The sequence below is a fragment of the Chlorocebus sabaeus genome, chromosome 15 (assembly GCF_047675955.1).
Source record: "Chlorocebus sabaeus isolate Y175 chromosome 15, mChlSab1.0.hap1, whole genome shotgun sequence".
Classification (NCBI taxonomy): Eukaryota; Metazoa; Chordata; class Mammalia; order Primates; family Cercopithecidae; genus Chlorocebus; species Chlorocebus sabaeus.
The window spans coordinates 29,960,694-29,976,411 of record NC_132918.1 but is presented as its reverse complement, the minus strand read 5'-3'; the positions used below and the strand labels follow the sequence as shown (position 1 = coordinate 29,976,411).

At 37.5% G+C, this 15,718-nt stretch overlaps 1 protein-coding gene across 1 annotated transcript in view; it reads left to right on the top strand.

Moving 5' to 3' along the window:
- Window positions 1-15,718, top strand: part of PPM1L (protein phosphatase, Mg2+/Mn2+ dependent 1L) — a 310,287-nt gene that overhangs the window by 196,902 nt on the left and 97,667 nt on the right. The gene's annotated exons all lie outside the window — the stretch shown is intronic.

The window sequence follows — 15,718 nt, the reverse complement described above, 5'->3', positions numbered from 1 at the left end:
TAGGTTATATGGTCAAGCGGAAAGAAATAAAACACTTAAGAAAAATATCTGGAGCGTTAGAATTTTTAAATCAGAGCTATTTCAAGGTGAGGACGATGATGTGCAGCTTATTTTTGTATGCCTCAAATTTAACACAGTGCCCCATACATGAAGGCACATAATAAATGCAAGCTAAAAAAATTAATTTTTTATATATGTGTGTGTGTGTGTGTGTGTGTGTGTATCTCCACTGATTTTGTTTCAGTTTGGCCATCCATCTGTAACAGTGTTTGGCACGTGTTTTCTGTAAAGAGCCATGTGGTAACTATCTTCGGCTTTGCATACCATTCAGTCCCTGTCTCAGCTGCTCAGCTCTACCACTATAGTGCAAAAGCAGCCATAGACAATATATAAACAAATGGGCAGAGCTATGTTCCAGCAAAACTTTATAAAGACGGATGTTTGGGCTTTAGTTTGCCACCCTGGATTTAGACCAAGGGTCATAAAGAGGTCTCATCTCATGTGCTAACTTTGATTGATTGGTGGCTGCCTTAGAATACTGTATTGAGAAGGATTCTCAGGGTCAATCTAGGTTCAGTGGTAAATAATTCATTAGTTAATGTCTGCCATAGGCATTGTTTTGATCTTTCCTATAATTTATCTTGAGGACACTGTGACTTGTGCAGATGGTTGCCTTTATTTCTTTGCATTGGGTGCCAAGAAACTCAGAGTTACATTTTAATCATCTGTAACAAATATAGTTGACTCTTGAACAACCTCGATTTGAACTGCACAGGTCCACTTACACACAGATTTTCTTTTGCCTCTCTCACTCCTAATACAGCAGGACCAACTCCTCCTTTCTCTCCTCCTCCTCAGCCTACTCAACGTGAAGATAATGAGGATGAGACCTTTATAATAATCCACTTACACTTAATAAATAGTAAATATATTTTCCTTATGATTTTCTTAATAACATTTTCTTTTCTCTAGCTTACTTTGTTGTAAGAATACAATAGATAACACATATAACGTATAAAATATGTATTAATCAACTATTTATGTTATTGGTAAGACTGTCATTCAACAATAGGCTATTAGTAGTTACATTTTGGGGGAATCAAAAGTTATTTGTGGGTTTTTGACTGTGTTGGGGTTAAGGGTCAACCGTATGTATGTAACCCCATGTTGTTTAAGGGTCAACTGTAAAAAGAATAATAAAGCACATATTTTGCATCCAACTTTATCCCTAGCTTCATCTCAATTTCCCCATCTTACTTTTCTTAGTCCAGAGTTCCTAAAACTTGCCTACATAAAATATTTATGAAACCATAGATTTTACCAAAGAGCAAAGGCTTACTGGGGGTTTGCAAGGACACATCTGCAAAACATTGATGATCATAACTACCTTGCAGGGTTGGTGAGAATTAAATGAAGTAATTAATGTATAATACGAAGCCCAGTGCCTGGCACATAGTGAATACTGCATACATGGTAGCTATTAAATGTATGCCTTCAGAGAACTCCGCCAACCTACCTAGAAGGGTAAATCACATTACTTCTGATTTCTCCAGCCCTCCTTTGCAGATAGGTGGAAAAACCCCTGAAGATGTAAAAACTCTCTCCAGATTCCCCATATTTCATCTTGTGGAACTGAGTCCTCCCTGTGGGAAATACTAGGCCACCCTATACATTTGAGTCTTTTTTTTTTTTTTTTTTTCCTACTCCTCTGTTTGTGGGGAACTTTCTGTGTGGAATAGGACCACGTATCCACATACGTGATAACAAGGATAACACAGGAAAATAACAAGGTGGGATTTGGAGTGGGGAGACCATTGGGCTTCTTTCCTTTGCCTTTGAAAGTGCCACTTCCTTGTCATACTGGGCAATTTCCATACAATTCTTAAAAGTTCATTTTAGTTTTATTCCACTGAGTTTTGGGGCAAGAATTTTACAATTTGAGATGAGTAATTTGAAGTTAGTTGATGCTTATCAATTGATGCTATTTTAGCCCACAGTTCCCTTCATAAAATAATATATTTTCTGACTTAAAAAATGACTAGTTTAAGACACCCAGATATGTTATAATTCTACATGCTATAGTGAAGAATCAAAATGGTGAACATTCTACACTTGAGAGAAATGTGAAAGGAGAGTTGCCAGCACTAAAGAAAAGCAACAGCATGAGTAAGAAAGAGAGTGACAAATACACAAAGTGTTAACTGGCAAGTCAAGAGGTCATTAGGCCTAACCTTGTTCTTAACTCAGACTCTTCATCATAAACCCATTTTAATGAAAAGAAATTCAGAAACTAATTTTTCCCCACAACAAATAGAAAGTTAGTATTGGTTTTAGTTGGGCAAATGTAGTGATATTTCTCCCTTCCTTAATGTTCCTCAACAGTCCCAATGACCGGTATCTAGTACTTCAGAGCAATTTTGAAGCCTTTTCTCCTGTAAAATTACAACTTCTATTCACCCATGGCTCTAATTTATCCACATTTTTGAAAATTCATATCAATAAAATATACTGTTTTTCCTGTCTGTGTTAGCTTCTTCTTGCTCCTTATGCCTTTGTCTGTGAACCTCCTCATCATTTTTTAGATCTTGGCTCTACATCACTCTCAGGAAAGCCTCTTCTCCCCATTCCTCCTTCACCCCCAACCAGGCTATTTAGGTTCTTTGTTTTATCTCATCAAAGAATCTTGTTCATTTCTATCTCCCCACTAGACCATAAGCACCATGACAGCAGGGATATGTCTACTTCTGCCCGCTACCCAAGAACAGCTGAAAGAGCACACCCGTCTGTGTAGCAAAATAGTGGGAAGATTCATGGATGGTGGTGACAAGTCCGCCGAGTCTGGTGATAGCTGGTTGTCCAACATAGAATCTTAGTTCAACTTTGAATTTACCTGCAGAACCACTTAATCCCCCTGTAAATTTAACTGTTACTCTAAAGAGGGACAGCTCTTTAGACACTAGGAAACAACCTTTATGTAGAGAGTAAAAAATATTATTTCCATAGTTGGCCCAAAAGCAGCCATCTATTAAGAAAGCGTTCAAGCTCAACACCCAACCACCCCAAATTCTAATCACACCACTGAACTCACATCACATTGGACTAATCTATTACTTTATAGAAGCAATAATGTTAATATAAGTAACCATTTATCTCTAGCACCTAGCACAGTGTCCAGCACAATCGACACCCAATAAATATTAGTTAAAAGGATATACTTCTAGCTTATGACTGTGTAACTGCCCATCCAGCTATTTTCTTATGGAGTTGAAGTTGGAGTTGGGAAAAAGATGTATTTTTCTCTGTAAGGTTCATGAACTGTATGCCCATCCAGATTTTAAAATGTCATTTTCTATTTACACAAGCAGCTGCAGTCACTGCTGAAACTATAGCTTTTCCACACAATTAGGTATCTCATTTTCCTCTTGCTAAAATAAGATACCCTTTCAAACCTTGTTTGCAAAGTTATGCAACACTGCCAGTGATGCTGAGTTCCTTTCCCTTCTGTTATATTTTGCTGCAGCTTTCCAGGATTCAGAATCCCACTAGCAGTCCTTGGCAGGGAGGGTCAGCTCAGTGTTCTTACCATGCCTGGGGATGGTCAAGAGGAAATCATTGTGTTTTCACAGTGTTTTGCCACAGGTTGTTTTGTGGCCTGTTTCACGCAGTTTGCTGATATTTGCCTGATTGCCCACAAGCTGTTGGGAAAGGATTCCAGGTGCTCCCTTGCATTAGAAGTACACAAGGTCAGTTAGTTTGCTTCAGGAAAGGGCTCAACCTTTCTGAGGCTGAGAAGACTAGCAATTTTGTATGATTAAAAAAAGCCTGTGGCACTGAGGGTTGAAAGGCCATGTAGGAATGTCATTGCATATAGTCAAGGTTTTCCCAGGAATACAACATGTTTACTTTCCAAACTCTGTCTTGGGGGATGCAGAAGGACTGTTCTTGTGGAGGGTCTTGTACAACCCTAGATGTACATCAGAATTTATTACAAAGCTTTGTAAAAATACACATGCCTAGACCTTAGAAAATCAGAATCTCTAGAGGGTAGAATCTGGTGTTTTTCACCTGTTAGTGAGCCTGTTAAAATACAGCAAACTTTTAAAAAGCAGATTCTAGAGTCCTACCCTAAAAAAAAGTTGATTTACTAAATATGGAGCAGGCCCCATGAATCTAAATTTTTAAAGAAGGCAATCCCCTCTTTCCACCCTAGGTGACTTAGAAGCAGTTGGTTGGAATACCAGCCATGAAGAAACACTGATGAAGCCCAGTGACCTAATTTTGTAGAAAAAAGTGAAGCCCTGAGCTAATAAGACTTCACCATGGCCCTGTTTATGAGCTTTATACCTGGATTCCTAAAATGAAACATTAGATACTGGGTGTGTATTTCTGGGAAGAGGATCTGTTGCTCTCAAAGATGTTTTAGTCGGGTTGAAAATAATACAAAAATATTTGGAAACACATTTTTATCATGAGATACAACAGGCTCTGGCTCTGTCCAAACCAGCAGTCCTTGCAAGTGGGTTCCTGTGATATAAAATAAGGTGTGATGCTTGGCAAGTATAAAACAGTATGACATTTATATGCTTTGTGGCAGAAGAGAGGCAAATGTCAGACTGATAGGAAGAAACATTGTAGGCACGGTCCCTTTTATCTTTCTTTGTGATCATGTAGAGTTATCACTCATAGGATATTAAGCCTGGTTTTAAAGCACCCATTCCCCATCCTTTTCTGCCATCATGCCCATGTTAGACTAAGTGTCAGGGAAACCCACATAGGTGAAAAAGCTTCTGTCCTACCTTCTGGTTGCTCATAAACTAGTGGGAAGGCAAATAGGTGACTAGATAGAGACACTGAAGTAGTTGAGAGCTGTAACAGAGATCTGAACGTAGGACATTGTGGTGACAAGTGGGAAAGCAATCGCGTTGATTCTGAGAGACTACTTTTGCAACCAAAGGGATGATTCCTAATTGTACAGAAATTTTAAAATTATATGTATGTAGTAGATGCTACTGAATTTGTTCTTTATTTATCCATATGTGAGATACAACAAATTAAGTTTGCTTCATTAGGTTAGCCTCAAACAAGCTTTGATGGCAGGTCTCGAAGCGGGAGCCAGAGACAGAGAAAAGTAATTTAGACCTTCAAGGAGCACAGATCTTTGTGTTTTCCTGCACACAAAATTAAATTTCAAAGTAGAGAACATTTGTCTTTCTTTATCTTCACTTTCATACTTTACACTCCATTCCCAGGAGTCTCCTTGGGTGCCTTATTGCTTGTCAATCCACCTCCTTGTAGGTAAAAATCTGATCAACTTGCTCACACTAAGACTGAATATTTACTTAGTATACTACTCCTCCTGAAAATATTTACCTTTTGGTAGGTGAAGAGCTGGCGTTAACCAAAGATTGAAGCTATAATGATAGAATTTCAGGCGTCAAAAAAGGGAAAATGATTTGGGGGTGGGGATCCTTTTGGGGTTACTCATATCACACTAAATAAGGCCGTTACCAGCTCCCTGGACAGAAAGACCAGACCTTCTCCATACCCCAACTACACATACAGGGAGCCTTAATCTAATACGGGTTTTGAAGGCACCTCCTAAAGTCATGTCAGATTGGAGACAGAAGCCCAACTGGCATTCGTCTGGAGCTTCCATGCCACCCTGGCCACACCTGCCTTCTGGAGGCCCACCCTAAAGAGCCTGGTAGATAACTGCAAGGCAGAAGCCAAACGAGGCCTAGTAGGAGTTCTCTGGCGCTACTCCTATATAAATAGAGGTTGCCAGCCAAAGAACGTTTTTATCTGACCATGTTTTGGCTACCTCCTAAGCGGCTGCGCTACTGTCATAGCTTCAGAGTTCTTTTTGATTAATAACTCATGAGTGTTTTATAATTCACTTCTAACAGTCCCATTGACTTCCTGAATTTCCAAGGGCATTTTCAGTTAGCATTCCACATGGAACTTTCTGGAATACATTTGGATAGCACTAATGGAAGTTAATATTTCTCCAAGCTCTATAGCCCAAGATTCAGAAAGGGAAGGGAATTTTATCAGTAATTAACCATAATTTTCTCTGAAATAGGAAACATAGTTCTCTCTGTAAACAAATATTACTTTGCAGTTTTCTTCTATAGATCTCATGTGTCTAGAATGTGAAACATCTTCTTTCTGTAACTGCAGAAAAGACAGGAACTCACCCATCACAAAATTTAGCCAGATTGCTTTGACCGAGTGCTGCTTGTTTTCTCAACAGGTTGATGAGAAAGTCCGACATTAGGCTGTTTTATCCCTCAGGGGAACATAGATGTGTATGTGTGCTTTAAAACAAAAGGATCATGAAACTAGTACAAACTATTCCCCCTGAATCCCTTAACCTATCCCTGGATCATGTGTAATATTGAGGGACAAAGAATTCATCATCACTGTGGCAGTAGGGAAGTAAGGTCAACTTTTTGTTAGACTGTAAAGCAGATACATTTTTTAATCCTTTAGAGTTTGAGGGTAGATTTCCATCGAAATAAGAAGATAAGGAAAATGGGCCACATAGGTGAACAATGTTTGATAATTTGGCAAAATTATATTTTATTGCAATTACAGGGTAAGATCTAGAAAAGAGAGGTAAGTTAGTTTTTATATACAAAAGCATCCATCTGCAATTAGGGAAGCCATCAGACAGAAAGTGGGATTTGAGTGATATTTTCACACGCTGGCATACTTGGTGCTGCCACATGAATATAGTGTCAGATTGAATATGAATTAGATGACTGATAAAGTTATTTAAGGTTTGTCACATTAGGAATTCCAAAGGGAATTGTCTGGGATAATCTATAACTAAGTAGTCTATCACCTTAATGCTTAAACTAAATGGGAACTTTAATCTTCATATTCCATCGGTTAGATGACTTCAATTCTTTCACACACTGAGTGTTATGCCCTCTGCGGTAGTCATTTTACCACATGACTAGCATTTGCACATCTGCAGCTTTCGTTCTCCAGAGCAATCTTAAATCTCTGTAATAGGTGTAAGATTTCATTTTTATGCTTCTGGTTTAAGCTTGGGACTTTTTCCTGATGCCATCTCTCTTGAAGGAATCAAATTTGCCTTCTTGAGGCAGAATTATGAATTCAGGAGTGCAAGATGGTCATCTCAAAGATACTTTTCCTTATTTGAATAACCTCTCCAGGTTAGAAGTGCCAAAGACTAAAAATGGCAAGAAATGACACTCTTGACAGGCATGAGAGAGTAACTCCCTTGCCTTATGTTCTCTTCCTGGTGGGCAAGGGCACTCACTCTGACTTTATTTTAAAGTGCCTGGAGCCAAAGAGCAGCTGTCAAAAGTTAATGATATGTTACCATAAGAAAGATGGATTCCAAGGTGAAACTAAGTAAATTAACGTGTGGTCTGTGTGCTGGCTGCTGCCAGGTCAGCAAACACACATCCCTTCTCTTCAAGGGCAGGGAAACCTTGCCTGCACTAAAATATTACTCTCTTCTGTCTTCTTTCTTCCTCTAGTGTGAATTTCAAAGCATTCCCATGATAATCTCTCCTTTATCTTGTGAATACCTTATGATTGTCCCTCAGTGACCATTTCCCTAAATTCAGCCCTTTTTCTACTCAGTATTTGCAGAATTGATTCTCATCTTACTTCCCTGTATGTCTTCCTCAGTGCCAAAGTCTCCTCACAGGAGAGGGCCACTGATCAGATGCCCTTAAAGCCAGATCTAGCATCTTATTTTATGACTTATCAGTGTTTTAAAATTTATCAGTGTTAAATTTACTGTTGACATGAGTGCAAAGATGAGTCCTTTTGCTTTTGCTTTTGTCCCTTTTTTTCCAGCTTTAGAAGGCTGTGTCCATTCACAGTCAACACACGTAACTGTAGCAGAAGCCCTGTGTGCTTTTTAGGCATATATGTGGTATAAGCATAAATTAAAAGACACTGCCATCAATTATTTGTCCCATTCAGTTTAATGGAGCTTGAGGGTTTCTCTCTCTTTTCAGATTATAATTGTATATGTTCAGGTGTGTTAAATAAAATGGAGGGGGAAAGGTAATTTATAAAATTGTGAAATTTGAGGGGTATTAAAATTCTTAAACTTTTTATCTTGGCAAAGCACTCTCTAGACCGTCCATGAGGCAAAAATCCCTTTTCTTCTTAAGACGCTTGTCTCAGGTTTTGAAATCTTAAAATCTCAACTCATGGTTTTTCAGTTAGTTGGAAATTGCGTCTCTATATCAGGACCAACATTTACAACATACTTCATTACAAAGTTAATGATAAATCCATTTCTTGGTTTAAAAAGTATCTTCTAAATAAGAATTTATTGAGTATAGAAGCACTTTCTTTTTGATTATCATTACCTAAAACTTCATAAAATTGCTTACTATTCACTAAGTCTTAGAATTGGTAGTATAATAGAATATTTGTTAACAACTGAAGGAACAAAAAATAAAAAACTCATACAACTGTGACATATGAATTATTAAGTAAAAATTATTATGTGATGAAGCATATTTTCATAGTTAAGGATATCAGAAGCCTGTTTTTATTTTAAGTCCACTAACGGTCAAAATGAGTAACCTAACAAAGTGAGTAAAGTAACTTGACTATGACACTTTTTTTTCCCCAGAGAAATATACTGAAAGTGATTTGAAACATTGGTCTAGTTTGCTTGTGATCTTTTTCTAATGGCAACTCTATTAGAATTTAATTACATCACTTAATATGAAGTCAAGCTTCATATTGAGACAAGCTTTTGGCTCCCTGGAAACTTGCAAATAAGTTTAATACTTTTCCCTCACAGAGATTTTGGGAGGGTCATGGTGATGGTGGTGGATATTCCCTAAAATATGGAGTGATGAATGTTTTCAGGCTTACTGTTAAATTTGCAACAGTGAATTTAATATGTTGTGTAACTTTACTCAGTTTTCCCGTTGCTTTTAACAGCTTTGCCCTCAGCTTTAGCTTCCAGTTACGCAGCATTGAAGGCATGTTTTTCTTTCCCATCTGTTGGGAAGCTTTGCTCATGTGTTCTTTTGTTCTCTTCTGGGTTTTATCCCAGCCTGGGCTGCTTTACCGTGTAAAGAAGTGACCACAGAAGGCATTGCCATCTTTGTAAAAAATTAATATTTTTTTCTAATTTAAAAGCAATTTGTGTTTCCTGCTCCAGTACTCACTGTATAACCGAGGATAAGTTTCTTAACCTCTCTGAGTCTGTTTCTTCATCTGTAAAAATCTGTTAGGGTTGTTGTAAGGATTAAATATGTTAACACATTTAAAGCATTCAGCACAGTGCTGGCACATAGAAATATTGTTTTATTTTATAAAATTTGGAAAACTTTAGAGAGAAAAAATAAGTCACCCCAATGTTTATTACTCTGAGATAACTAATGATATACATTAATTTAATTCATCCATTTTTTTCCTCATACATGAGGTATACAAACTACTTTGTAATCTCCTTGTTTTTGAAAGTGTCTCACTCTGTCACTCAGGCTGGAGTGCAATGGTGCCATCTCAGCTCACTGCAACCTCCACCTCCCGGGGCTCAAGCAATCCACCCACCTCAGCCTCTTGAGTAGCTAGGACCACAGGTGCATGCCACCACGCCTGGCTGTTTTTTTGTATTTTTAGTAGAGACAGGGTCTTGCCATGTTGCCCAGGCTGGTCTTGATCTCCTGAGCTCAAATGATCCACCTGTCTCAGCCTTCCAAAATGCTAGGATTACAGGGGTGAGCCACTGTGTCCAGCCTTAATCTGCTTTTTATTATGAATATTTTCCTACATAATTTAGTACTCTTTTATAACACAATTTTTAATTGCTTATTCCGTTGATAGTTTCTTTTGCTGTGTGGAAACTCTGTAGTTTAATTAAGTCCCATTTGTCTATTTTGTTGCTTTTGCCTTTAGGGTCTTCATAATCAATTCTTTGCCTAGGCCAATGTCTGGAAGACTATTTCCTAGGTGTTATTTTTCTTTTTGAGTCAGAGTATCGCTCTGTCATCAGGCTGGAGTGCAATGATGTGATCTCTGCTTACTGCAACCTCTGCCTTCTGGGTTCAAGCGATTCTCCTGCTTTAGCCTCCCGAGTAGCTGGGACTACAGCACGCGCCACCACGCCCAGCTAATTTTTGTATTTTTAGTAGAGACAGGGTTTCACCATATTGGCCAGGATGGTCTCGATCTCTTGACCTCGTGATCTGCCTGTCTTGGCCTCCCAAAGTGCTGTGATTACAGGTGTGAGCCACCGCACCCGGCCTTCTTTCTTATTTTTTTTTAAATTGGTCTTTAAATTCTACCAGAATTATTTCCTGATTATTTTTCCGTGTTCCCCTCCTATCTTAATTTCTCTCCCTAAAGGCTGTTTAGCACTTAACATAACTCATGCATTAAATAAATATATTAATTTATCTCAGGATTCATGCCTATTTTTGCATTACTTTGTAAAATGTGTTTTTCTAGTATTTCATGTGTTTTGTTTGCATATTAAGATTGCAGGTTCCTTTATGGTAAAGGCTTGTTTTCCCAACAGTTCAAGCCTAATATTTATTACTCAGCAGACAGTCAATAAATTAGAATTGGCCGGCTAATAAGTTTTCTTTTTAAGATAAATTGTGAAACATTTAGCAGCTCTTGAAATATACTTTTGCACTACCCCACCCAAATTACTTAATATGTATTGGTTCTTAAACAATATACCATATAATAGTAAATAGTTTTTTAGCCTAATGACCAGCATCAGCATTCTACCTACATTTCCAGAATTTAGGTTCTTAATCATTTTGCTTCTTTTCATTTATCCTTCTTACCCACTGAGTTCTTTTTATAGAGTTTACTGTAACCCTTTAATGTCTTCCAGACTAACGCTGGAATGGGTAATGTAAATATATGTCAATTCTATAAGAAGGTACATTCAGCACCTTTTATGCCCTGCCTTGTAAGTTTTTAGTTCATCTTTTTACTCTGGCTGTTGCCGAAGCCACCGTCTTTTCATGTCTAACTGGAGGGAACCTGTGAACTCTTTTGCACTTTCTTCCCTAAGGTTTCTCTTCAGCCATTTAGGATACATCTGGCTAAGCATAAAGCTGAAAGTCCAGGGGTAATTAACATCCTGCAAGGCAACCTTTAACTCAGATGTACTGCTCTAATGTACATTATACATGGTTCCTCAAAGGGTCCCTAGAAGAATCAATCAAGCCCATTGTTAAATGCAGAAATAAAGGCAAGAATGGAGAAGATCAAATGATTATGGAGAGGAAAACATTAAATAAAGCTTCACACAGCTTTAAGTGTGAAACACATAATTTGCCATTTTGTCATGTGAATGATGATTGGGTTTGAGCTGTTTACTTTTCTAAAATAATGGCATGAGAGAAAATTAAAGACCAAGAATAGTTCCATTTGCCAGTAGAAAACCAGACTTTTATTCTCTATCTGAAATTGTGAAGGGAAGATCTGTATGCAAGCAAAGAATTAGGAACTGTCAAAACATCTTCTCCCAAGCTATCTGAAAGTACTTGTTTTTTGCATAGTGTCAAAGTATTGCGCTTCTGTGGTACAAAGCATTGAACCAGTTATGGGGGAACACAATAATGTGTAAGATACAGTCCTTATTTCTGCCAGATGGAGGAGCTAAAGTACCTATACCTGTACAAATACAAAATAATTGGAAAGCTGTTGGATGCTCTTAGATGTTCAAGTTAGGTTAGGCAATACTAACAGTATGTACATGGCTTTTGAGCCAAACTTTGAAAAATGAAGGATTGGCTAAAACCAATAAGAGACCTCAGTATTTGGTTTTCTGTTCCTGTGTTATTTTGCTAAGGATAATAGCCTCCAGCAGCATCCATATGCCTGCAAAGGACATGATCTTATTCTTTTTTATGGCTGCGTAGTATTCCATGGTGTATATGTACTACATTTTCTTAATCTAGTTTATCATTGATGGGCATTTAGGTTGATTCCATGACTTTGCTATTGTGTATAGTGCTGCAATGAGCATATGTGAGTATGTGTCTTTATAATAGAATGACTTCTATTCCTTTGGGTATATACCCAGTAATGGGATTGCTGAGTTGAATGGTATTTCTGTCTTTCTGTCTTTGAGGAATTACCATACTGTCTTCCACAATGACTGAACTAATTTACACTCCCACCAGCAGTGTAAAAGTGTTCCTTTTCCTCCTCAACCTTGTTATCATCTGTTATTATTTGACTTCTTAGTAATAGCCTTTTTGACTGGTGTTAAATGGTATCTCATTGTGGTTTTGTTTTTGTTTTTGTTTTTTGTTTGTTTGTTTTGTTTTTTTGAGATGGAGTCTTGCTCTGTAGCCCAGGCTGGAGTGCAGTGGCATGATCTCAGCTCACTGCACGGTCCGCTTCCCAGTTCACGCCATTCTCCTGTCTCACTCTCCCGAGTAGCTGGGACTACAGGTGCCTGTCACCACGCCCGGGTAATTTTTTGTATTTTTGGTGGAGATGGGGTTTCACCGTGTTAGCCAGAATGGTCTTGATCTCCTGACCTCGTGATCCGCTCACCTCGGCCTCCCAAAGTGCTGGGATTACAGGCGTGAGCCACCATGCCCAGCCTCTCATTGTGTTTTAATTTGCATTTCTCTAAAGATCAGTGATGTTGAGCTTTTTTTCATGATTGTTGGCCACATGTATGTATTCTTTTGAAAAGTATCTATTCATGTCGTTTGTCCACTTTTTTATGGGATTGTCTTTTTCTTGTAAATTTGTTTAAATTCCTTATAGATGCTGAATATTAGGCCTTTGTCAGGTGCAGAATTTTCAAAAATGTTCTACCATTCTGTAGGTTGTCTGTTTACTCTGATGATAGTTTCTTTTGCTGTGCAGAAGCTCTTTAGATTAATTAGATCCTATTTGTCAATTTTTGGTTTTTTTGCAGTTGCTTTTGGTGTCTTCATCATGAAATCTTTGCCCATGCCTATGTCCTGAATGGTGTTGCCTAGGTTATCTTCCAGGGTTTTTATATTTTGAGTTTTACATTAAAGTCTTTAATCCATCTTGAGTTAATTTTTGTATATTGTGTAAAGAAGGGGTCCAGTTTCAATCTTCTGCATATGGCTAGCCGGTAATCCCGTGATGTGCTTTCAATAATACAGAGTACATCAATATTTATAAAATGTGAATTATGGAACTATTTCCTGTACCTCATAGGTATTTCAAGGAGGAAAATTAATGACAGATATTACACTGAGTAACAAGGTAGTGTGAGTTTTAAAACAGTTATTGTGCAGTGTGTCTCTTCATTTTCCAGTATCAGGGAAAAAATGTTATTAAATTCTACAATTAAATATGTTGCACAAATGTGCTGAGTCCATTTACATTTTATGGAATAATTTCTTTTGTTCTGCACTAGCTGGCTGGCAGAGAAATTGAACAATGTTTGGTGATGTTAAAGTTGTAATTTTGTCAGCAACAGAATTAGGAAATATAAATATAAATCTTGAAATAAAACGTGTTGTGTTATCTTTGGCTACTCTAGGGGCTAAAATACAACTTTCACCACCACTTCTCAGTGGACTTTTCCTGGAAGTCAGTTGTCATTGTTCTGGCAAGTTTCTTTTCATCCATCCTGAATTGTGTTAACATTTAAAGGGAAGGTTATAAAGAAGTATATTTTAGGGTATCTACCCAAAGGAAAAGAAGTTATTATATGAAAAAGACACATGTATGTGCATGTTTATAGCAGCACAATTCACAATTGCAAAATTGTGGAACCAACCTAAATGCCCACCAACCAACAAGTGGATAAAGAAAATGTGGTGTATTTACACCATGGTATGCTACTCAGCCATAAAACAGAATGAAATAATGGCATTTACAGCAATTTAGATGGAGTTGGAGACCGTTGTTCTGTGAGAAGTAACTCAGAAATGGAAAACTATAAATTCTCACTTATAAGTGGGAGCTAAGCTATGAGGATGCAAAGGCATAAGAATGATATAATGGACTTTGGGGACATAAGGGGGAGGGTGGGAAGGGGATGAGGGATAGAAGACTAAATATTGGGTACAGTGTACACTGCTCCAGTGACGGGTGCACCAAAATCTCAGAAATCACCACTAAAGAACTTATTCATGTAACCAAAATCACCTGTTCCCCAAAAACTACTGAAATAAAATTTTTACAAACCAAATACATTTCAAAGACAATTTAAAAAAATTACAATAGTAAGAACCTGGAAACAATACGAAAATGTGGAACATAGAAAGTATTGTCTGAGCGTGCAATCCCAGCACTTTGGGAGGCTGAGGCAAATGGATTACCTGAGATCAGGAGTTCAAGACCAGCCTGGCCAACATGGTAAAACTCTGCTCTACTAATAACACACACACACAAAATTAGCCGGGCATGGTGGCAGGCGCTTGTAATCCTAGCTACTCAGGAGACTGAGGCAGGAGAATCACTTGAACCCAGTAGGCAGAGGTTGCAGTGAGCCGAGATCACTCCATTGCACTACAACCTGGGCAGCAAGAGTGAAACTCTGTTTCAAAAAAATAAAAATAAAAAAAAAAGTGTCTTCCACAATTGGAGTATGTTCTTCCATATCTTCTCCTATGCCTATATGATAATACTGAATATGTGTGTCACTTAATTGTGCTCATATATATATGTTGTAGGATATACTATACCTGATATTCTGTGACTTTGATTTTTAACTTCAACAATATATCATGGTATTCTTCCTGGTCAGTACATATAGTCCTATCTCATTTTTTCCAAAGGCTATAGAGGATATTACTCTATAAATGAAAAAAATGGAACCTCTGTTGATTAGCATGTATCATATATATATCAGTATGTATGTTTAATGTATACTTATTTTATTGCATAATTAATAGCTGTACAGAATTTTAAAAATTGATACATTGTAACTTTACATATTTATGAGGTACAGTTTGATGTTTCAGTACATGTATATCTTGTATATTGTTCAAATCAAGGTAGTAAACATGTCCCTTACCTCATTCATTTATAATTTACTTATGTTGAGAACATTGAAAAACAGTTATTCTAGCTATTTTGTAACATAAAACACCTTACTGAGAACCATAGTCATCCACTGTGCAACAGAACACTACGGGGTTTTTATTTTCTGTGTAGACAAGTCTGCCTTACTCTAAGAAAAGATTGCCCCAGAGACCATCTTTTCATTGTTTTTTTTTCCAGCAGTTGTTGTTGTTGTTGTTGTTGTGTGTGAAGTTTTATACTGGTTGTGAATATAATTTTGAACAATATATGGAGGACTTCATTGACTGATTTATTAACCTTAGACACTATGTGAGTAAAGCAGGACTGTACTGCAAGGAGATGCTAAACTTTTGACATTCCCAAGAGAGAAGTTTTATAAATTTCAGAATTCCCCTGATTTATGCATGCCTCTCTGTCACTTAATTATGCTCATAAAATTCTGCTTAACTAGCACTGGGATTCTTAACTTGGAGAGAAAAGAGTATGCTACCACTGCAACCTACCAGAAGAACATATCAGAATCTTTGGGAAAATCTTTTCAAAATATGCATATCTTCCTTCCTACCCTCTACCCCCAAGTGGAACATGCTTACCTGATTGAAAATCACTGCATGTAATTAGTTGTTACTAACTGGAATGTAACTATCTGGGAATGTGTTGTACAGATAGTGTAAAAGCAAAAAACAAACAGCAACAACAACAACAAACTTGTCAA